The sequence below is a fragment of the Procambarus clarkii genome, chromosome 76 (assembly GCF_040958095.1).
Source record: "Procambarus clarkii isolate CNS0578487 chromosome 76, FALCON_Pclarkii_2.0, whole genome shotgun sequence".
Classification (NCBI taxonomy): domain Eukaryota; kingdom Metazoa; phylum Arthropoda; class Malacostraca; order Decapoda; family Cambaridae; genus Procambarus; species Procambarus clarkii.
The window spans coordinates 7,994,020-8,016,411 of record NC_091225.1 but is presented as its reverse complement, the minus strand read 5'-3'; the positions used below and the strand labels follow the sequence as shown (position 1 = coordinate 8,016,411).

The 22,392-nt window shown below is 41.8% G+C and overlaps 1 long non-coding RNA gene across 1 annotated transcript in view; it reads left to right on the top strand.

The window, feature by feature from the left end:
• Positions 1-17,850: 17,850 nt before the first annotated feature.
• LOC138357163 (uncharacterized) overlaps positions 17,851-22,392 on the top strand; it is a 36,308-nt gene continuing 31,766 nt past the window's right edge. Inside the window, exon 1 of the long non-coding RNA XR_011224842.1 lies at positions 17,851-17,952. This is a non-coding gene — a long non-coding RNA (uncharacterized lncRNA). The remainder of the gene's footprint in view (positions 17,953-22,392) is intronic.

Here is a 22,392-nt window from a genome sequence, read left to right as displayed (position 1 = left end):
GCTATTTACCATACCTGGCCAGTAGTAGTCTTGACGGATTCCATGGTAGGTCTTGTTGAATCCGTAGTGGGAGAGTGCTCCGTGGGCCAGATGTAGAATAGTGGGCCGCAGGCTGGCAGGAATCACAAGTTGTTCGACGTTGGCCCAATCGTCCTCCTCCTTCAGTTTACTGGGTCTATATCTGCGGTAGCGCAATTCGTTCTCTAAGAAGAACCCAGGAATACTGTCGGGTTGAGTCTCAGCCTGGAAAAATAATGGTGTTAAGGTAAGATCTTCCATCTGTAACTTACGGAACTCCAACTTGGTCAGATTCGGGGGTAGTTTCTGAGGGTCTTGAGGGACAGCGGTAGCAGTAGAGTCAGCTGGCTGTGGTCGTGCGGCTTGTGCACGGGTGGTCACTAGAACCGGAGGAGAAACTTCATCACTCTCTTGAACCTTTGCTGGAACATACTCAAATATAGGATTATCCGTCACAGAGGTACACCCCTGGGGTTTGTCCATGACGATCAGGTTGGTCGGTTGCAGGTCTTCTGCCAAGTCGTTGCCCAGGAGAAGTTGCACTCCAGGCATGGGAAAAGGCTTTTCCCTGACGGCGACTTGGACTTCTCCGTTCACGAAGGGACAATCCAGGTGGACTCTGGCGAGAGGATAAGGAGTGGTAGCAGTGAGGTCAGTGATGAAGACAGTTTCTCCGGTGAAGGCGATGTTGGGCACAGCCGACTTCAAAATAATCGATTGAAGAGCCGCTGTGTCCCTCAAGATCTTCAATTTGAAACGTCCCTCCGGATTTGAACCGTTGGCAGAGACAGTCCCAGTATACAGGTGTTTACTGAAAAGAGAAAGATCATTAACATGAACACCAACATTCATCACAGGCTTACCGGACTTAGGAGGAGTTGGTTTGGGTTTTTGTGATTCGGTGGTTCCTTTGTATTGAGACTTACCACATTTATCTATGGTATGTCCATAGAGTCTACAATACTTACAGTACAATTGCGAGCCAGCTTGATCGGTACTCACTTTCTCGTAACTGTACCACGACTTCTTACTGGAGGATGGTTCTGGTGTCAGCCGGTGGATGAGGCTGTAAGTGTCAGCCGACTTAGCACACTTTAGTTAGTCGGTTTCTTCTTTATCTGCTAAATATAGACGGACAGGAGGCGGCACACGCCTCAAGAATTCTTCAACTAGCATAAGGTTGAAGAGTTCTGCAAAGGTAGAGACATGTGCTGCTTCCAGCCATTTCATAAAATATCTCCTTTTGGTGTTAGCAAACTCGAGAAAGGTAGTGGTACTTGCCTTCAGGTGGTCACGGAACTTCCTTCGATAACTTTCGGTGGAGAGAAGGTAGGCGTCCAACACTGCTTGTTTCAGAGTCTGGTAGTCATTCTCAGACGCCAAAGTACTGAGTGTGGCTGCAGCTCTACCTGTAAGATGTACTCTGAGAAGGGTGGCCCATTGGTCGGCAGGCCAACTGAGTTGATTAGCAAGGGTTTCAAAGGTGGGGAAAAACACGTCAACTTCTGTTTCACGAATGATGGCATTAACTTACTTGCATGTGATATATTAAAACTGATGGGAAGATTGGCGGTAGCTTGCTGGCGTTGAGCGAGGTGTGAAGTTTCCAACGCGAGTTCTCGTTGACGACATTCCATAGCCAGAGTCGCTTGTTGTTTGTCATGTTCGTGTTGCATCTCCAATTGGCGTTGTTTTGTTTCAAGCTGTACTCGTTCCCGCTCACGGAGTATTGCAACCTCACGTTCCTTGAGGGCGATTTCACGTTCTTGTTCTTCCTTCCTCAAAGCAGCCTCACGTTCTTGTTCTTCCCTTCGTATGGCAGCTGCTTCTCTTTGCTGCTCGAAGGCTTCCCTTTGCTGCTCGCGTTCAATCTTGGCCAGCTCTAGTTTGAGTTTCATCGTTGCCAAATCAGTTTTATCTGCAATAAAGTAAGTTTCGTGAGTTTCAGAGTCTATCTTACCTTGCTCTAAGAAATGATCCAGCAACAGGTTGTGTATCTCATTTTTGTTGGCTTGGTAGGGAACTTCTAGTTAATACTCATGTGCAAGAGTGTGTAATTCAGTCCTCTTGGCATGACTTAAAGTCCCTATTTCACGTGCTGGTTCTGCACGGAAAGCTTGGAGACGAAACATGGTGAAATTAGCTAATAAATGCACAACAAATATACCGTTGTGATATAGTGAATGTCAGAAACAGGACAACGTGGCAACTGGTACCTATCCTGTGGAATCTTTAACAATTAAAGTTAATTACAAGATGTTAAATGATTAATTAAATCAAGGTCGCAGGAAATCTTGTACCCGGTACTCATGTAAGAGGATAAGGGCAAGAAAATCCTACTAAACAAGTGAAACTGAGTTTCTAAAACAAATGAAACAGTTAATTGCCTCAAAAGTAAAATTGGTAGTCCAAGAATGTAGGCATACCTTGCCGTGTCTCTATAGGACATAAGCAAGTTTTTCCCACTGAAATTAATATGATACTTACAGAATTAGCGAACTTTTGTGCTCTGAAAAAGAAAGCTAATTCCCTACCAATGTATGTATCATCATCTCTGAATGACGTGTAGGGGTGCGAGGTGTCAACTGGTGACGAGAACTGCTGCTGAGGTCCCAATTCAGCAACTAAAGTTCGTGCTAGAGGAACTATGGCCCTCTTTATCCTCCTACTGTCAGATTGCAGAAGATTAGGTGCACTTGACCCGGGGGCAGACCACAGTACCAGGGTACCAATATGATGATCTGTCGAAAATATGAGAAATATCCTAGGGACAAAAGATGGTAAACACGAGTAATAACACGGAGGGAGAGATGACCAATTAAGAGAATGACTGAGGCCTACAGTCACCACATAATCCAAAGTTGTCTCACCTTCCCTATATGCTACTCTCGGAATGCACAATACACACAGCACCATACAAAAATAAAATTGAATATGAAAAATAGTAAAAAGCTACGTTACAAAAGACAAATACACTTACCATAAATTACTACTTGGCACCAGTACCTGAGTGAAGCTCCCGGACAGGCCCCCACTTTATGTGACGGTAAAGCGTTGGTGTTCGGCTGTTTCAAAAGCTAGGGGCAGGGCATCGTCACATTAAAGAAAAAAAAGAGAAAAAGCTGGAACTTTCGTCTGTGGTAAGGTAATGGGAAGACTCACAAAACACAAGTAAATTTAACAATGAAATTTTAATTACGTTAGAAAAACAAGACATGAATATAATTAAGTATAAAATATACAAGACAAGTCAGCAAACAAAATAATAAGAATAATCACTGGCAAATGAAAAGTTACGTGAAGACAAGTGAGTAATAGCAAAATATATAATAATGATGCCGGAATATTGGCTTTGAGCTGCCACCTCCCTTAGTACACAAAAGCCAAGGCTTAGTCTACCAATGAGAGATGTCAACTGCAAGGAGCACTGGAATATTCTGACGACTCTTGGCCACTGCAGCCCAGACATCAACTTGTGGCGGAGGGTGGAAGGCAGGTGCGACGGGACACCAGCCAATCAGCGACAGGCAGGCGATGGACAAGCAGTTCGCCGGTTTACGGTGGCGGGGCGAGCAGGTGTGCCGGTGTGCTGGATACGTTTTGCTCTCTGGGCAAAACGTTTTGGAGATACTTGCTGGCCGTATCTTCTATATTATCTGTTGTTTCTACGTACTTTGAAGGGAAGAGCAGGCTCAATCTCTCTTGAAAGAGATTATCGTCACAACATATATATATATATATATATATATATATATATATATATATATATATATATATATATATATATATATATATATATATATATATATATATATATATATATATTTATATATATATATATATATATATATATATATATATATATATATATATATATATATATATATTTATATATATATATATATATATATATATATATATATATATATATATATATATATAAATATATATATATATATATATATATTACAATTATTTATTATAAAATATCAAATTATAACCCTAAAACATACTAACCTATTGTAATTGGTCCGAATTGTGAGTCCTCAAGGTGGCACTGCAATGGGCACTAATAGGCACCTGCCCCGTTGCTGGATCTTCTTCCTTAGGAGCCTGTCTCGGCTTGTTGGAGGGAGGGAGGTCTAGGAAGGTGTGTGAGGAGGGTCTAGGAGGGTTGAGGAAGGTGTGTGAGGAGGGTCTAGGAGGGTTGAGGAAGGTGTGTGAGGAAGGTTGAGGCGGTGTCGGTGTCATGCCTCACAGCTGATGCAGGGAGTCCACCACCATCTCTCACTGGATATTACTCTTCTTTGCGCTAAAGCGGCGTTCTTTTACTGATAAAGACGGCGACCGAGTGCCAGATTTGCTGCTCTTATTTTCTGACACTCCCCCCCCCCCCCATCCCCGCTCAGCTCGTTGTTGCCTTGAGGGGGGCTTAGTGGGTGGCTGCCGGAGTATGATGCTCCTTGGGACAGTCCTCTGTCCTTTCCTAGCCTTGTGCTCCTGCTGCTGTCCTCTCCAATTATGCTGAGCACCTTTTCCTTTTCCTTCTGTTTCGTTTTTCTCCCCCCACTTCTCCTGTCTGCTTGCCGTTTCCTGCCGACCTTTTGCTTGTTCTGGTTCTTCCCTTGGACTTCTTCTATTTTGACGCCCGGGTGCTTGAGGAGGCATACCCTTGCACCCGTAGAACTATAGTACCCGACGTCGAGAGCGAGGGGAACCTTTTATTGTCAATCCCCCTTTCGTGACTGAACCCGATCTCTACGAACTGTCGGTTCTTAAGGTGGCGTTTGTGGGGCGTATACTCACGACGCACCCCTAGGAGGCCCCAGCATGATCGGCGATAGCTTCTTGTTGGGTGTCCTGCCTCTAATTGTGGCTCCATGGTGGGTGTGAGGGCACATTCGTGAATGAATATTTCTTTTCGTAGCGATGATAACCCCTGTTTCGACTGTTTCTGCTTTACCTTCACAGGCTCGTGGGGTGGGCGACCAACCTTCCGAGTCGGTCCGTGTTGGAAGACTGGGCTCTGTAGCCTCCGCTGCATTGGGCCCCGACCTTGCTCCTCCTTTGGCCTCTGTGACTCCTTCCCTTGGCTCCCCTCCCTCCTCTGTGGTTGGGTCGAGCCCCAAGCCCCCAGTGGTGACTACCTCGTCCCCTGGTGCGGCTCCATCTCTAGTTGTAACTAATGCGCCTTTTAACCCCTCTCTCTCTGGGGGTTCTCACCGCTGTCCTCGTCACGGCCGCCCTCGCTCGATTCCTTCCCGTTCTGCTACCTATCAAGCCTTGTTTGGTCCCGCTTCGTGGGCCAAATATTTTGATCTCCTCCCTCTTGATTCTGCGCCTCCTGACGATTTCTCCCTCCATCGACATCTCGTTGATTCTGTGGATGCCTCCGTTACTTTCAACCCCACTCGTCTCAGTACACGTGTCGTTGCTGCTCCTTCTCAGGATGCTGCTTCTCGCTTGGCTGCCTTATCCTGCCTTGGCGATACCCCTGTTCGGGTCTCGAAGAATGCTCTGTTGAATGGCAATGTTGGCACTATTCTGCTCCCGCCCCATGTTGCGACCGGTGTTCGGGACCTGCGCGACTGCCACAACGATATTCGACATATCCTTGCTGCCCAGGGTAATTCTATTCTCCAGGTGGACACGTTTACTCGTCCCCCTCGTGGTAGTCGCCGTCAACCCCTCTGGGTTGTGAAGATTACCTCTGATGGTAGGACCCTTCCACCCTCTGTCATTCGTGCTGGTGCCAGGTGCTCTGTCCAGGAGTGCATTCCTTCTCCTCGGCTCTGTAACAAATGCTGGTGGTTTGGGCGTTGTGCCCTCCGCTGCTCTGGGACTGTCTCTCTCTGTCCTTTGTGTGGTGGCGAAGGTCACTCTAAGTCGGAGTGCACTTCTCCCCAGGCTCGTTGCCTCAACTGCGGTGAGGCCCATCCTACCTTCTCCAGTGTGTGTGTCCATTACAAGCTTGAGGCAGCCGTCCTCAACTTGAAGCACCGGGAGCGTTTATCTTTTCCTGAGGCGAGACGCCAGGTTCGCAGGCTCCCGGCTTATGCTAATATTTCTTATACTCGCGTGTTGTGCTCTTTCTCTCCTCGTCCTTCCCACCTTCCTCAGACTCACAACCGTTTCTGGGCCTTGGACCCTGATATGCCCACTGCCCCCTCCTCTGTTCCTTTGGGTTCTCTGACTGAAGGATCCACCTCCTGGTCCTCTGTTTGGGGTTCCCCTTCTTTCTACCCGGTCTGTCTTGTCTTCTGTGTCTTCTTCCTCGTCTCCCTCCGTTCCTCCTTCCCATCCTTCCCCTCCGTCTCCTGACTCTCCCCGCCGCCTGTCGGTGCGGGCTGCTGTCCATCGCTCTCCAAACGGCCATCATGTGTGCTCTCGTTCAGCTTCTGTTGAGACGCTAGAATCCATTGCCCAGTACGTGGTTGCTGGGACACCTGTCTCTTTAAGTCAGAAGCGTAAGCCTGGCTCCTCTCCTTCCTCCTCCCCGGCGGGTAAGAATGTTTCGCTTTCTTCCTCGGCCCCTACTTCTGCCTCTCTCTCGCTCCTTCCCCTCCCATTTCCGTGGTTGCCCCCCCCTGTTCCTGCTATGGAGGTTTCTTTAGCCCCCGCTTCCCTCTCGGTTGCTGCCCTTGCTGAGGTGCGCTCCCCTCTTTCTGCTTCTGTCCTTGACTGCTCCCCTCCGTTGTCACCTCCTCTTCCTCCTCCGGGCCCCACCCGCCCACCTCTGGTCTGTTCTCCCGCCTCCTTCCCTCCGTCTTTGCTCAGTTTACCCATGCCCCCTAACCCTGACTTTGCTGACCCTGATCCCGACCCTGATATTCTTTAACGTGCTATGTTGCTCTTTCACCTTTGTTTCTTCCTTCTTCTCTGTTGCTGTCCTTTCTCTTCTCGTCGATGTCTATTCTTCAATGGAACGTTCGAGGTTATTACGCCAATTTCCTCGAACTCCAACTTCTGATTTCGTGGTTTTCGCCCCTTTGTGTCTGTCTCCAAGAGCCAATGCTTGGTGCTCGTCCTGGTCGTTTTCGTGGCTAGTCCTTTCTCTCCCCCCCCCCCCCCCCCGCCAGCCGTTGCTGGGGCTCCTAATTCTTCTGCTCTCTTGATTCGCGCTGATGTTCCCTTTGTTCCTTTACTTTTTCCTTCGCCTCTCCATTGTTCTGCTGCTCGTATCTTTGTTGGGAAATGGTACAAAGTTTGTTCCATTTATCTCCCCCCGACTGTCCCGCTTTCTCTTCCTGATTTGAAACAGCTCCTAGACTCCTTGCAGGAGCCTGTGCTCCTGCTGGGTGATTTCAATTGTCGTCATTCTCTTTGGGGTGAAGTGCTGACGAATACCCGAGGTCGCCTTCTTGAGCCGTTTCTCCTCTCTTCTTCCCTGTCTCTTCTGAATTCTGGTGAGCGCGCTCATTTGGACTCACAGACTCGCACCCTTTCCTGTCTTGATCTTTCTCTCTGCTCTTCTTCTCTTTACTTAGATTTCACGTGGCAAGTTCTTGATGACCTCCATGGCAGTGATCACTTCCCCATCCTTGTTTTCTTTTTCTCTTTTCGCCCTTCCCTCTCTTTCCCTAGGTGGCAGTTTGCTAAGGCGGACTGGACCCTATTTACCCTGAGTGCTGCTCTCTCTGATACCTCCCTTCTGCCTCTCTCTCGCGCTCTCCTCCTTTTTCATGACACTGTCTTCGACGCTGCTCTGCACTCTATTCCTCGCTCTTCCTCTTGGAGTCCACGGAGAGGGCGTTCCCTGGTGGAATGCGGACTGTGCTCGGGCTGTCCGCTGTAAGCGTCCAGCCTGGAAGAGGCACCGCCGTTGGCAGACGACCGATTCTTTTCTTTTCTTTCGGAAGCGAGTGTGGTGGCCCGTAGGACCATCCGTACGGCTAAACGTGAGTGTTGGGGATCTTATGTCTCAACAATTACGTCCAAGACTCCTCTGCCCCAGATCTGGAAGCGTATCCGCAAGATAGCGGATAAGTTCGTTCCCGATGTTTCACGGGTCCTTCACCTCCATGATACTCTTGTGGCTGACCCGTAGCAGGTCGCTTCCATACTGGGTTCCCACTTTTCTTCTGTTAGCTCTGGTCTTCATTTTCCCCAATCTTTCCTTTTTCGTAAACCTGTCATTGAGTCTCGTCCTTTAGATTTCTGCACTCGTCTTTAGCTTCCCTATAATGATCCCTTCTCTCTCTCTGAACTTCGTTCTGCCCTGGCCCTCTGCGGTTCTACGGCGGCGGGCTCCGATGGTATTCATTATGAGATGCTTCACCATCTCCCTCCGTGCACGTCTTAGTATTTACTGAGTCTGTATAATCGGATCTTGGAGTCGTCGTCAGTCCCTGAGGACTGGCTCGATGCCGTTGTCCTCCCTGTTCGCAAACCGGGGTCTCTGGGTACTTCCCCTAAGGACTATCGCCCTATTGCCCTCACAAGTTGTGTCTGCAAACTCTTTGAACGTTCGGTTAACGTTCGTCTGATGTGGTTCCTGGAACACCATCACCCCCTCTCCCCTTCTCAATTTGGTTTCCGCAAGTGCCTTAGCACGACAGATGTCCTGGTGAATTTGGAGGTCTATATTCGTACTGCTTTTGCTGCGAAGTCCTCCGTTGTTGCCGTCCTTTTTGACCTGGAAAAGGCTTACGACACCACTTGGCGATATCATACTCTATCTCAACTTCATTCTTTTGGCCTTCGTGGTCATCTCCCTCTCTTTCTCCGCAGCTTCCTCTCTCATCATTCCTTTGGGGTGCACCTTTGTACCGCTCTCTCTGCCTCTTTTCAGCAATACGAAGGTGTGCCCCAGGGTAGTGTTCGGAGCACTACTCTTTTTCTGGTTGCCCTCAATGGTCTTCTTTCCTCTCTTCCTTCAGGTGTCTTCTCCGCTCTCTATGTTGATGATCTTACCCTTTGCTGTCAGGGTGATGATTCGCCTCTCCTTCAACGACGGCTTCAACTTGCAATTGATGCCGTGTCGTCTTAGGCCACCGATCATGGCTTCAAGTTCTCTACTTCTAAGACTTGTGCCATGACTTTTACGGGGAAACGGGTCGTTCTTCGTCCCTCTTTGTCACTTTATGGTCATCCCCTTGAGTACAAAGATTCTGCGAAGCTTTTGGGGTTATTCCTTGACACTCGTTTATCTTCGTCTCCCCATATCTCTTACCTCCGTGTTGAGTGCTCTAAGGCCCTTACCCTCCTTCGGGTCTTGTCCCATACTTCTTGGGGGGCAGATAGGCGCACTCTCCTTGCTTTACCTTCCTCTCTCGTCCAGTCTAAGCTCGATTATGGTTACTCGTCTGCTTCTCTTTCTACTCTTCGCCGTCTTGATGCTTTGCACCATACTGGGTTGCGCCTCAGTTCTGGTGCCTTTCGTTCGACTCCCGTCCTTAGCTTGTATGTTGACACTGGCTTCCTGTCTCTCCAGGACCGCCGTGATCGCTACTGTCTTTGCTATCTTGCGCAGTCCTTACAACATCCTTCCTCTCGCCTCCTGTCGTGCTTTAACTTTTACCCCTCCTGCGGTTCCTGTTCCTCTTCACCACCTCCCTCTTTCTGTCCGGTTATCTCGCTTACAGGATTCTCTTTCCGTTCGTATTTCTAATGTTTCTCCTCATGTTGTTCCTTCTTTGCCCCCGTGGAGAGTCCCTCTTTCGCGGTTTTGAACATCCTTGACCCGTATCACTAAATCTTTTACCCCTCTTACGGTTCTAAAACGCCTTTTCCTTGAGCACTTTTCTTCTCACTCCCGCTCCGTTTCTGTCTTCACTGATGGGTCTAAGTCTGCGGACGGTGTTGGCTACTCTGTTGTTTTTCCTGGTCGCACTTATATGTGTCGCTTACCTCCGAAGACTAGCATCTTTACAGCGGAGCTTTATGCTATTCTCTATGCCTTTCGTCTCCTGCTTTCTCGTTGTCAGTCTTCCTTTGTAGTTGTTGTTGACTCTCGTAGTGCCCTCATGGCTCTCGGGTCCTTTAATCCTGTTCATCCAGTAGTTGTCGAGATCCAGCATTGGCTGTTTCTTGTTCACAGTAAATTTAAGTCGGTTGAGTTTTGTTGGGTTCCCAGCCATATTGGTGTCTTTAAATGAGCGTGCGGATGCTGCCGCCAAGGAAGCTGTCCGCTCTTGTCCTATCTCTCGTAAAGGTATTCCGTATTCCGACTTTTACCCGGTTATCCATTCCTCCGTCCTTATCCGTTGGCAGGCTTCTTGGTTGTCTGTTACTGGTAACAAACTACGTGTTCTTAAATGTTGTATTTCCTAGTGGCCGTCCTCCTACCACCGTAACCGGCGATGGGAAACAGCTCTGGCGAGGTTGTGTATTGGCCATACTCGCTTAACCCATGGTCACTTGATGGAGCGCCGCCCTGCTCCTTATGGTCCTAGTTGCATTGTCCCTCTTACGGTCGTGCATGTCCTTCTTGAATGTCCTGACTTCCAGGACGAGCGTGTGTCTTGCTTTCCGACCGCCCCTCGCGGTCACCTGTCCCTCAATAGAATTCTTGGTGACTCGGATACTTTTGATATCGTTTGCCTTATGCGTTTTTGTTCTCGTATTGGCATCCTTGGTGATATTTAGCGCCCTCTGATTATTCTGCGCATTTGATGTTGCTACATAGCCTTCCCGGTTTGGTGCCTTCCTTTGATAATTACTTACTTCCTTCTAACACTTCCTCTTTATATGTCTTTGTGCAGTAGACGCAACAATGCGCTATTCCAGGAGCGAGAATGGAGCGCGCGTCGACAGGGAATCCACACTCAATAGGACACACGAGGTGACTGAGGGCTGGTACCTCGCTCATCCCCACTAGGGATGAGAAGGTTGCCAATAAGTGTAAATTTACTCTTTATACATACAGAGTTATTTATGACGTTATTACAAAAAATTTGACGTTTAGAACGTACGACGCAATACCATTGGTGCGCCACAGCCGCGAGGCACCGGATTCTGCACAATTATGCATGCAAATGTGCCATAAATACGTCAATTTATATCGTAAAAGAATTCTGATTGCACCAGAGTGTTGCCAGAACTACGTAGTATTTTGACAAATATTTCAAAATGCTACGATTTTTCCCGAATTTTTTCGTGTCATGAGGTCCCTTTACAACAACTTACCACCCTCAGGCAAACGGGATGACAGGACGTACCAATTTTTCAGTAAAGGAAATGCTTGCAGTGCTTACAGAACGTGATGCAAACTCATGGGACGAACACCTACCCTATGTTCAGCTGGCTCTGAATACTGCAATACATCAGTCTATTAATACCTAACCCCTTCTTTTATTCATGGGTCAATCATGCAATTTCCCATCAGGTCTGCTTAACAGACACAATGTAGCATATGGAGAGGACTATCCTTCAGAAGTTCTCAATAAAATGAGGAATGCTTGGAGAATTGCAGCGGAGGCTTCAAGAAAAGCATGGGGTAAATATACTCACTATTATGACAGGAATGTACGACCTCTAGAATTGAAGGAGGGTAGCCTTGTCTTGAGAATCACTGAAGCTGCTCCCGTCAATCAGAGTAGGAAACTAGCTCCTAGATGGCGGGGACCATACAGAGTGATCAAGAAAGCAGGCCTTGTCAGTTTTGGTATAATGGGAGTATTTGAGGATCTGGTGGAAAGAACTGTCCACATTAATAAGTTGAAAATTTATCATGCTAGGGAGGAACTAGAATTGCTTTCAACAAGTCTAACTCCTGATCAAGTGAAGCTGACTGATAACTCAAGTTACGAGTCAGATGGGGAGAATTACCTTCTGTCATCTCATCAGAAGTCAAATGCAGTCTCGTCACACCATGATAACAAGATCTCGCACTGTACAGTAAAGGTTAAAATAACTCCCTTAGTTAATATAATTTAGAATTCATTAGATTTTCCTGTAGAGACAATGATGTGGATTTCTTAGTTGTACGTAACTCAGATAGCAGACTTTACCTTGCTCCGGGGTTTCCAACTTCCAACAAACCCAAAGTTATATCCATAGCCATGTTGTTGTCTGTCTTTTCTCAGCTCTGATTGTACTCCTGCCCAGTTGTCCCAGCCACAAGTGAATCCTATCTAAGGAGATCAAGGGGGGGAGGTACGTTACACAAAGTCCTCCCCCACCAGACCCAGTAACTAACCAACCACATGGTTACTTAGGGTTGGTGACAATACACCAGTTACCCAGCCATCACCTCACGTCACTAACGAGGATGTCTTGGCTCAGTATGCTGTCTATAAGGATGCAGTCACCAGATGTCAACGGTTACACCATCGTGGGTAGTTGTCTCGACGTCATCACCACCCACCAGCTGCGTTGTCAAGACTGCAAGCAAACTGGAAGTAAATGTGGGAGTATAGAAGAGGAGTATCAACTATATGTAGTTAGCGCATGTAGAAGCACTAATTATTCTCGTCGTTGGATCCATGGTTACGTCGTCTATTGTAACGCAAGCGGAGCGAGGCGGACACTAGATGAATGACACGGGCCCCCTACAAAGTACAGTCGACTCGCCACAGAAGGGGGCCACAGTCTCCCTCGGCCCAAGATTAACTGTAGAAGGGTATACACGCATGGTGTTTACGGTCTAGTAGTCTGGTGTCATCAAGCAACGCCTGAGATGAAGTGAACCATGGTGACTGAAGATTGGGAGCCACTTGTTTTGTCAACACGCCACCCACCTCAACGCCTTTCTGCAGCTACTTCCGTCACGAGACATCATTGTACGTTTACGTCCTGCATTTCCGTGGCTCAGCTACTGGTTCAGTCTCTTCTATCAAGACTGTTTTGTGGGCAACAAGACGAGTAATAAGTCGCGTCTCTTTAGCGAGGTTCGCCCGACCGGCGACAGCCAGTCACGGGCTGTCACTGGTCCAGCCACAGCGGTCACTCAACACTCAATTCAAGGACAGTCTGTTGTCCTTCAGCGGTAACTGGAATGAAGTACGAAAAGGCCCAGGACTCTCTACAGTCAGCACCTTTTGGTCGTGAAACTACAATCAACTAATCGTCAGGATTCTAACATCGATTTTGTTTTGTATTCATGAAGAATTGTGGAACAGAAAAAGTAAATGTCATCTTTGCTCTATAATATTAACGTAATGCTTCTCAATACCTAGGAACATGAGTTTGGAAAAGGAGTGTTTCAATGTTGAAACCAAGCAAACTAGTTACTAATATTCTGGAGGAAGGAAATATGGAAATTTTTGTTAAATAACACTAAGAAAAATCTATTGCACAGTGCCTAGAACATCAGATAATAGGAAAATTGCTGTCATGTCGTGTTCTGTGTTTTGAGAGCAAGAGGGGTGAACTAAATAAACAATTGACACTTAAGTGATAGTGTGAACTTCATTATGGCTGTAATTTCAGCTAAGAAATGTGATAGTAGATGTAGTATTGATTAATAAATTATATATTGTGTTTGATTGTTTATTCTTAGAGAATGTCATGTGGACATTAAAGTTTTTAATAAAAAGGGTGAGTGAAACACCCGGATGAACTTTGCGCAAGTTCCGTGTTCCTCTCCTGAAAGACTGAGATTTCAGTTTGTGTGTTTAATTCTCATGATCTAGATAGGAACACGTGGATGGCTAATGGAGAGCCAATGATTTTTGCTAGTTAGATTTTGCTGAAGGATTCAGGATATTGTATTTAGTTATGTCAGTACAGGGATAGGATGTTTTTATTCTCAGATATATTTGGAAGATACTGGGCTGTCATCAGGATAGTCGGGATTCGTATCCCTAGATTTTTTAATTGTATATTAATGATTATTGCTAAACTTGCTGGTTTTCACTGATGATTAGATAGGATAGTTTTTGTTATTTTTGGTGGCTTTGGTTCAAATTGGTAATTATAGAGTCAGAGATTTGGGATAATAAACTGAGTGCTAAATAGTTTAACACAAAGTTTCTTAAATACTTGAGCGAGGGGGTTGTAACAGTAGTACTGTTAATATAGAAATACATTATAGATTTAACATTAAAAGTTGGTAGTTGACCAGACTTACTAGGGAGGGTCACCCCTCCCCCAAGGGATTATTCATGTGTAGGAAACGGTGGCACCACCCGCCTCCTGTGTCAAGCCATCAAACTAGGAGAATAATGAAATGTATTACAGAATTAGTAGGAATTATCAATCCCGGGTTAAGTTCTTATGTTAAAATTAACGTCAATTGGGATTAATGAATAAGTTTTGTGTGTTAGCAAAGAAGCATTTGACTTCAGTAAGATCTGAAATAGGTAAAACATATTTCGTCACTGGAAAATAGGTACCTACCCTTCTTGTTTGTTAAATCATGTAAATTAGTGAAATACAAGTGCTGCTGAATATTGTAATTAGCCTGGCTCTCGTATGTAGATTATTCCCAAGTGTTTTGAGATAATAAAGTCACCTTTAGTGACGAATACTGGATTTTAGTTAGTAATCTTTTTCCAAGATTAATTTGGCAGCTTAGCCTAGGTCAGTCAGAGCTGGAGTGAACAGGACAAGGTCAGTGTAGGCTGTCTATCAACTAGGGACAACATCTCTCCATGGACTACACATCATTTTTCAGATGAACAGATTTGTTCATCTCTCCATGGAGCTGGCAGAACATCGAGGCCAGGTTGGGATATTTTAAGGTAATTGTTTGAGTTATTTGCAATTGGTTAATCCACATTATCTGTGTAGTCATTGCCTCAGTTAGGAAGATACTAAGTTTAGGACGTGTTCAGATAAAACGTATGAATTTTGTCATTATTTTCAGTGTTAATCTTTGTTGTAATAAATCTGTTATAGAATTTACGGTGTTTAGTGGAATTTCCCCAAGGATTATTTTTCATTGCTCTTGATCTTAAGTTCCGTGCTTGAAACTAGGGCTTCCCCTGTAAGCCAGCAAGCATTTATTTAATACCTATAATAATCCCTTTGTACTTTGATTTAATTCCCACACTAACGTAAATCTAATCCCATCCTTTTCCGATAGCTGGGGATCCGTTTTCGGTGTTTATACCTAGTTGATGGTATCCTGCTCCACCGTCAATGGAGGAAATTACTCAGTGGGTAGCAGATGGTGGCCGCGTTTTCAGATGCTTTGTAGTGTAGCATAGAAGAGTACAATATCCTCGAGCTGTTATATCTAAACGGTCGAACGTTCTTAGATCTTGAGGAGAGGAACAGAGGGTTACACAGTAGATTTCTAGTTTCTGTATATATATTTACTTAATAACGCCCAGCATTTAACCAGTAACCGTTACAACACATCGAACACTTTATGTAGGGCAGACGTAAATCTGTGTATCTATGTATTTACGAATTTAGTTAGCGCAGCATTTTAAAAGCACTACAATCACCTTCTGTGGTTAACTGTTCAATAAATCCCTGAACTATATGTTTATCAGATTACTAACCCTGTCCATGGAGGACAGAAGAAAATGTATATATGCTGGTTACCATTGTAAATGTGTGGCCACGTCTGTGGTAGAAAATAATAATAATAATAAACAAATAAAAAAAATCCTTTCTCAAAGGATGCTATCAATTACTCTTTGAAAACTGGCCACTCCATTAGTGACCCCAAAAGTGGTACGATTAAATTCAAAAATCTTTCCACAAGATTCAAAGGTTGTATAGGGATTTTCTTCCTCTTTTAGACCCACTTGATGGGTCACTTGAAGTGTTGTCACCTCTCAAGTCTAGCGTGCTTTATACTTAAAATCCAGCAACATTACTCACCATCTCAACTATATGTGGTAAGGGGTAGGCATCCAGCTCCCGTGAATCGGTTAATTGTTTGTGAATAATCTTCAACTATTTCTCGTGTGATTTTCTCCTTTAGTTATCAGTTTAGGCTCTCCAGGCAGAACCTCGGCTCTCTCTGGAGGATTAATGTGCCTAATTATCTCTTCACACAGCATCCTTGCGGTCTCAGATTCAATAAACATCTTGTCAGCCTCAGAATCATTTCGGGATTTTACAGCAATCGGCTTACAGTCTGGTGATAAATTACTGATGAGGGATGGAGTAGGTACTTTGACATCAGCTAATCCATATATTCTAAGCGGAGGACCTTCTCCTCCAAAAGTCATGTCGAATACGAAATGATTTCGTAAAAAATTTATGGCCCAAAATCAAATCGGCACACAAATCGGTATCACTTTGAGATTCACCCAATGATAAGTTTTTCCTTGCAGTTCTAAGTCTACAGAACACTGACCCAGGAATTTTGAAGAGAACGATGCAATAGCCAAAGAAACTACCCCATTGTTAGTATAGACGAGTAACTCACTCTGTCCGGCAATATTCTTATGAATAAAGTTCTTATAGCTACCAGTGTCAATCAGTGCCATGATTGGAATCACATTGAATTTAGAGCTAAGCACTTATTTATTGAGACATGAGGGTGAAGTCCCAGCTCAAGTAGGAAGCATAGCAGCTGAATGCTGGGTATTTAGAGCATTGTTAGTCTGTTTCAAAGATCGAAAGACCTTAGCGTAATGACCCTTTTTCTTGCAATTCGTACACAGAGCCTCTCTAGCCGGACAATGACTGCGAGTATGTCTAGTGTAACTACAAAAAGAATCTCCACAACCAGCTCCACAGAAGCTTTTGTGAAACCACAAAAGAAGCTAGTTGTAGCTGCAGAAAAGTTTCAGCATTTTCTTCTACACTCTCTTTTTCTCCTGAGCCCTCCAGGTCTAATGAGTGTGTCACAGCAGCGTTTGTATCTCCTGGCTGAAGATAAGAGGCTCAAAGTTTCTGTGCCGTTTCTAGAGTATGAACCTGCTCAAATGCTGCTGTAAGTCCAAAGTTTTATTTTCAAGTAAGCGCTGCCTTATTGTGGCCGAACCTAGCCCATTAATGAAAGCATCTCTCACTTAGTTATCACAAGCTTCTGCAGCAGTCATGGCTTTGAACTGACAATCTTTAGCTAATAATTTCAAGGGCTGAGGAAACTGGTCAAGCGTCTGACCGGGTTCTTGGCGTCGTGTTACAGGCACATACCAAGTGAATACTTGATTCTTGCGTTTCACAGTTGTTAGGGATTTTTCAGCCTCATAATAAGTAGTGCAGTCCGCTATGTAGTCAAACACACGTGGAGCAACGTAGTTTATCAGGAGACCCAGCTTGTCCACGGTGGGAGTAGTTTGTTGTACTGCTAGAGGGAAGTTTTTGAACGTCTTGAGTCCTGACGCAATTCTAGAGCGGCGTTGGTGAATTTTGTGTCAGAAGCAAACCGCTCAGGCCATATGAACCGCTCCATGTTCACTGGCTGAATTATTTCTTCAATAAATTGAGGGAAACAAACGCTTTGCCAGGCTTGTAGCTTTATTGATCAAATAATTACATTACAGTTACATCCTGCAACAATAACATACCATTTAATAAGCAATACATATATATAGTCCAAGCACTGTCCATTCAATACAACAACAAGCAATCTGCATATAACCAAACCTAGGACAAACAGAAATCAAGAGAGCACATTCCACTGACCTGCATTCACGCGCAACAAAGTCACCAAAACAAGAGTCAAGCGAACATGATAAAGTTAATAAACACCCTTAAGAATCAATATTACATCCAGATCCTAATCTCCTTTAATAACTCTTGTTCCTACTTAAGTCTAATGAATCATGGATATATATCAATATCAATGGTACTCACTCACTCTTGCATTAGCATTTACTGCAGAATTCATTCCACTAACGTAATCTATGTGGAATCATCAAATATGCCAGATAACACAAACGGTTTTAAAAGTTAATTAATTTGGAAGGATTTTGTCAATCATCAAATTAACCCAAATTAATGTTTTTTTTTGTCAAATTTTATGTTTTTTTTTTTTGCAGGTCGGTGTGACTTTTACATGGCGCGAGAAGAGTACATACCACTCATGTACTCTCTTATCTGCCCCAAGGGTAATTCTTTGGTGCCAGTCTTCAGCAGGAGGTAAAACATCGCTGTAAATTTTAGTCATACCTACTGAGTCATACTTATTCTGCATTTTGGTTATGAAGTAGTAGAAGATATCGTAATACACATTCCAAGAGGAGAATTTAAATTATGAATAGAAAATAATAATTGATTAAACTAATAGTAGTCAAGAAAATAATTTCTTCGGTAATTTCAAAAGCAAATTTTAATCGGTTAATTTCAAAGCAATCGGTAAAGAGGTTTCGAAGATTTCCCACACATGAAAAACAAAATTTTTCAGAAAAAGCATGTTTTTTGACCGTGACAGACATGACATCTATATAGTATGTATATAAAAACCTGGCAAGATGGGAATGGAACATTATGTGAAAATTTCAAAGCAATCGGTGAAGAACTTTCGGCGCTTAGCAATTTTGAACAAAGGAACATTTGCATTTTTATTTATATAGATAGAGCTTTCATACAAAATTTGAAAATATCCTGAGTTACTTTACAATTTATTTAAATAATTTAGTTTTGTTTTATTTGTTTTATAAAACTATATTATCAATATAGCTACAGGATAAGGAGTAATTGTAATTAAGAAGCAATAAAATGTTTATCTTTAAAAACTAAGACGGTTAGGTTGGGTCGTCGTTTTCTTTTCAGCTTTTCAGGTAAACTCAAATATTCAAAATATATTTGACTACGATTTAATACTAAGTGTAAATAAGTACAATTCCTGACTGTCATGCATAATACATAATTTCACTTATGGGGCTGTTACATTTCCCTCCCCGTTTTTGGAGGACGGGCTGGATGCTTGTCAGTGATACTGTTCTGAAGTTAAATGTCTCTTCCCTTACCATGAGGTTACCTTGAGGTGCTTCCGGGGCTTAGCGACCCCATGGCCCAGTCGTCAAACAGGCCTCCTATCTCCTTTCTTGAAAATTGGTACTCTATTTGCCTTCTTCATGCAACTGGACAACTTTCCCCTTCATACGTGACTCATTAAAGACCTTTACCGACCTTCTGAGTGGTAAAGCGGGGCTAAGCGGGGCTTATTGTTGCAGGGAGTGGGGTTTCCTTTTTCCCCCTCTGCATATGATTTGGACATGGGTTCAGCTCCTCCCCGGGTTCGGTGCCGTATATATAAATATATATATATATATATATATATATATATATATATATATATATATATATATATATATATATATATATATATATGTATATATATGTATATATATATATATATATATATATATATATATATATATATATATATATATATGTCGTACCTAGTAGCCAGAACTCACTTTTCAGCCTACTATTCAAGGCCCGATTTGCCTAATAAGCCAAGTTTTCCTGAATTAATATATTTACTATAATTTTTTTCTTATGAAATGATAAAGCAACCCTTTTCTCTATGTATGAGGTCAATTTTATTTTATTGGAGTTAAAATTAACGTAGATATATGACCGAACCTAACCAACCCTACCTAACCTAACCTAACCTATATTTATAGGTAAGGTTAGGTTAGGTAGCCAAAAAAAGCTAGGTTAGGTTAGGTTAGGTAGGTTAGGTAGACGAAAAAACATTAATTCATGAAAACTTGGCTTATTAGGCAAATCGGGCCTTGAATAGTAGGCTGAGAAGTGCGTTCTGGCTATTAGGTACGACATATATATATATATATATATATATATATATATATGTCGTACCTAGTAGCCAGAACGCACCTCTCGGCCTACTATGCAAGGCCCTATTTGCCTATTAAGCCAAGTTTTCCTGAATTAATATATTTTCTCTAATTTTTTTCTTATGAAATGATAAAGCTACCCATTTCATTATGTATGAGGTCAATTTTATTTTATTGGAGTTAAAATTAACGTAGATATATGAACGAACCTAACCAACCCTACCTAACCTAACCTAATCTATCTTTATAGGTTAGGTAGCAGAAAAAGCTAGGTTAGGTTAGGTTAGGTAGGTTAGGTACTCGAAAAACAATTAATTCATGAAAACTTGGCTTATTAGGCAAATCGGGCCTTGAATAGTAGGCTGAGAAGTGCGTTCTGGCTACTAGGTACGACATATATATATATATACATATATATATATATATATATATATATATATATATATATATATATATATATATATATATATATATATATATATATATATATATATATATATGTCGTACCTAATAGCCAGAACGCACTTCTCAGCCTACAATTCAAGGCCCGATTTGCCTAATAAGCCAAGTTTTCATGAATTAATGTTTTTTCGTCTACCTAACCTACCTAACCTAACCTAACCTAGCTTTTTTTGGCTACCTAACCTAACCTTACCTATAAATATAGGTTAGGTTAGGTTAGGTAGGGTTGGTTAGGTTCGGTCATATATCTACGTTAATTTTAACTCCAATAAAAAAAATTGACCTCATACATAGAGAAAAGGGTTGCTTTATCATTTCATAAGAAAAAAATTATAGTAAATATATTAATTCAGGAAAACTTGGCTTATCAGGCAAATCGGGCCTTGAATAGTAGGCTGAGAATTGAGTTCTGGCTACTAGGTACGACATATATATATATATATATATATATATATATATATATATATATATATATATGTCGTACCTAGTAGCCAGAACTCACTTCTCAGCCTACTATTCAAGGCCCGATTTGCCTAATAAGCCAAGTTTTCCTGAATTAATATATTTACTAAAAAAATTTTCTTATGAAATGATAAAGCAACCCTTTTCTCTATGTATGAGGTCAATTTTTTTTTATTGGAGTTAAAATTAACGTAGATATATGACCGAACCTAACCAACCCTACCTAACCTAACCTAACCTATATTTATAGGTAAGGTTAGGTTAGGTAGCCAAAAAAAGCTAGGTTAGGTTAGGTTAGGTAGGTTAGGTAGACGAAAAAACATTAATTCATGAAAACTTGGCTTATTAGGCAAATCGGGCCTTGAATAGTAGGCTGAGAAGTGCGTTCTGGCTATTAGGTACGACATATATATATATATATATATATATATATATATATATATATATATATATATATATATATATATATATATATGTATACATATATATATATATATATATTATTAAATATGACCGAAAAAGTAAGATTAATAATTCTAACACGAATTTTCTCAATCTTTCGTACATTACGCTTCACTGTTGGAGGTAAATCAAAAATCACTTCTCCAAAATTCATTTTTATTTTTATTTTGGAGAAGTGATTTTTGATTTACCTCCAACAGTGAAGCGTAATGTACGAAAGATTGAGAAAATTCGTGTTAGAATTATTAATCTTACTTTTTCGGTCATATTTAATAATATATGTCTACAGGAAAGACTGCTACCAAAATATACTAATATATATATATATATATATATATATATATATATATATATATATATATATATATATATATATATATATATATATATATATATATATATATATATGTCGTACCTAGTAGCCAGAACGCACTTCTCAGCCTACTATGCAAGGCCCGATTTGCCTAATAAGCCAAGTTTTCATGAATTAATTGTTTTTCGACAACCTAACCTACCTAACCTAACCTAACTTTTTCGGCTACCTAACCGAACCTAACCTATAAAGATAGGTCAGGTTAGGTTAGGTAGGGTTGGTTAGGTTCGGTCATATATCTACGTTAATTTTAACTCAAATAAAAAGAAATTGACCTCATACATAATGAAATGGGTAGCTTTATCATTTCATAAGAAAAAAAATTTGAGAAAATATATTAATTCATGAAAACTTGGCTTATTAGACAAATCGGGCCTTGATTAGTAGGCTGAGAAGTTCGTTCTGGCTACTAGGTACGACATATATATATATATATATATATATATATATATATATATATATATATATATATATATATATATATATATATATATATATATATATTTATATATATATATATATATGTATACATATATATATATATATATATATATATATATATATATATATATATGTATATATATATATTTATATAAATATAAATATATATACATATTTATATACATATATATATATATATATATATATATATATATATATATATATATATATATATATATATATATATACATATATAGTATATTTGCTAGTAATACCAAATATATATATATATATATATATATATATATATATATATATATATATATATATATATATATATATATATATATATATATATATATATGTCGTACCTAGTAGCCAGAATGCACTTCTCAGCCTACTATGCAAGGCCCGATTTGCCTAATAAGCCAAGTTTTCATGAAATAATTGTTTTTCGACTAACTAACCTACCTAACCTAACCTAACCTAACTTTTTCGGCTACCTAACCTAACCTAACCTATAAAGATAGGTTAGGTTAGGTTAGGTAGGGTTGGATAGGTTCGGTCATATAT